At 56.8% G+C, this 2,500-nt stretch overlaps 1 non-coding gene across 1 annotated transcript in view; it reads left to right on the top strand.

Annotated features, from left to right (window-relative positions):
* Positions 1–2,062: 2,062 nt before the first annotated feature.
* Positions 2,063–2,500, top strand: part of LOC126151567 (small subunit ribosomal RNA) — a 1,909-nt gene continuing 1,471 nt past the window's right edge. The window contains exon 1 of the ribosomal RNA XR_007532022.1: positions 2,063–2,500. This exon is cut by the window's right edge and continues 1,471 nt beyond it. This is a non-coding gene — a ribosomal RNA (small subunit ribosomal RNA).

Below are 2,500 nucleotides of genomic sequence, written 5' to 3'. Positions count from 1 at the left end.
CCACGTTGTGGCTTAACCTAACCCACGTTGTGGCTTAACCTAACCCACGTTGTGGCTTAACCTAACCCACGTTGTGGCTTAACCTAACCCACGTTGTGGCTTAACCTAACCCACGTTGTGGCTTAACCTAACCCACGTTGTGGCTTAACCTAACCCACGTTGTGGCTTAACCTAACCCACGTTGTGGCTTAACCTAACCCCACGTTGTGCCTTAACCTAACCCACGTTGTGCCTTAACCTAACCCACGTTGTGCCTTAACCTAACCCACGTTGTGCCTTAACCTAACCCACGTTGTGGCTTAACCTAACCCACGTTGTGGCTTAACCTAACCCACGTTGTGGCTTAACCTAACCCACGTTGTGGCTTAACCTAACCCACGTTGTGGCTTAACCTAACCCACGTTGTGGCTTAACCTAACCCACGTTGTGGCTTAACCTAACCCACGTTGTGCCTTAACCTAACCCACGTTGTGCCTTAACCTAACCCACGTTGTGCCTTAACCTAACCCACGTTGTGCCTTAACCTAACCCACGTTGTGCCTTAACCTAACCCACGTTGTGCCTTAACCTAACCCACGTTGTGCCTTAACCTAACCCACGTTGTGCCTTAACCTAACCCACGTTGTGCCTTAACCTAACCCACGTTGTGCCTTACCCTGCTCTGTAATTGGCATATGACACGTTACATTAATGTATTGTTGTCCAACCGCAACCGGCTCAGAATGTTGTGTACACAGCTATGTGTCATCTCCCCATAACAGCTGCATTGCAGTGTGGTACGCCATAGAGACGTGTGGGAGTAATGGACGCAGTGGATGGCGATCAGCATGAGCCGTCTGTTCATGTAGTGGCGCGTGTATGCAGACGTAGTAGTCTCTTCTCACACAATGTGATAGCACGGTGCCCCGCGTTCCACATCTGCGACATGCTACAGAGGCCGGTTGACAGTTGGTCGCGCAATGGAGATCGCATATGTACGGGGGCACCTTCCACGTGCCCTCTAGTCGGGCACATTTTGTTGCGTGGATGTGAGCGAATGTAGTGTGTCTTGACACCTGACAGGCAGGCATGCAATAATAGTTGACTTTGCAAACGGGGATGGACGTGTACGTTTACTGGTGACGTTACGCAAATGAACAACTGGTAACCCGTTGTGGTGCGGTTGATCTTGCTGGAGGTACATCTGTGAGGGCAACGATCGGTACAGCTACGAAGCGGTCCCCACCATACCAACGAACGTGAATGTGAATCTGGGTGTGAAGCGATACGCGGCTGTGGGTGGGTGGGACTGTCCCCGGCCGGTGAGGGGGGGCCGCCCGGCGTGCTGGCCGCGCGGTGCGTGGGCGCACGCGCTACAGCCGGCTGGTGGGGGCGCCCAGTGGCAGGCGCGCCGGCCGACGGACGCGGCAGGCGGCGCAGCTGCGCGCCGGGGCACCCTGCGCGCGGCGCCGTGCAGCCAAAGTGGGTCCTCGCGGACCCGGTGCGAAGCGCGGTGGACATCTGCAGTGTGCTGGTCCGATTGAGGACTGTGTGCGTTGAGGATGCGCCGCCGCCCGGCACTCGGCGCCGCGACGCCGTCTGCTGCTCGGTCGCCCCAGCGGTTCTCGCTGGTGGTTTGTATCGCAGTTGTGCGGACGTGTTGGCACGTGCGCTGTGCTGGGAGAGTTCGCTTCGGCACCCACGTGGGGCCTTTGCCCTTCTGTGGCGCTGGCGTTGGAGCTGCCGGTCACCGTAGGTGGCGCGTGTTGTCTCCCGCCGGCAATGCCACGACAGCACGCTCCCGGGCCTCTGTCGGCAGCGGCAAGCTCAGTTGGGAGCACGGGTGGTCGCACCTAAAGCGTCTACTCGCCTAACTCCGGGCGATTGCGCCTCTCTCGAACCCGACCAAGTACTTAGGACGGCGCTGCGCGCCGCCGGGACCTGAGAGGGTTTCGAGGTGTATTGTGCAGGGGAGCCCAGCCTCCTCCTGTTTGCAGAATAATTGAGCGGACGCTTGCGTGTTCGCGCGGGCCCCCGGGACACACTCCCGGGCGGCCGGCTGCTCAGCTCTAGTTGACGCAGCTCCCTGGTTGATCCTGCCAGTAGTCATATGCTTGTCTCAAAGATTAAGCCATGCATGTCTCAGTACAAGCCGCATTAAGGTGAAACCGCGAATGGCTCATTAAATCAGTTATGGTTCCTTAGATCGTACCCACGTTACTTGGATAACTGTGGTAATTCTAGAGCTAATACATGCAAACAGAGTCCCGACCAGAGATGGAAGGGACGCTTTTATTAGATCAAAACCAATCGGTCGGCTCGTCCGGTCCGTTTGCCTTGGTGACTCTGAATAACTTTGGGCTGATCGCACGGTCCTCGTACCGGCGACGCATCTTTCAAATGTCTGCCTTATCAACTGTCGATGGTAGGTTCTGCGCCTACCATGGTTGTAACGGGTAACGGGGAATCAGGGTTCGATTCCGGAGAGGGAGCCTGAGAAACGGCTACCACATCCAAGGAA

This window comes from Schistocerca cancellata, unplaced genomic scaffold, assembly GCF_023864275.1.
Source record: "Schistocerca cancellata isolate TAMUIC-IGC-003103 unplaced genomic scaffold, iqSchCanc2.1 HiC_scaffold_1071, whole genome shotgun sequence".
Lineage (NCBI taxonomy): Eukaryota > Metazoa > Arthropoda > Insecta > Orthoptera > Acrididae > Schistocerca > Schistocerca cancellata.
Note: the sequence above shows the minus strand (reverse complement) of the source record. Positions and strands in the feature narration are given on the sequence as shown.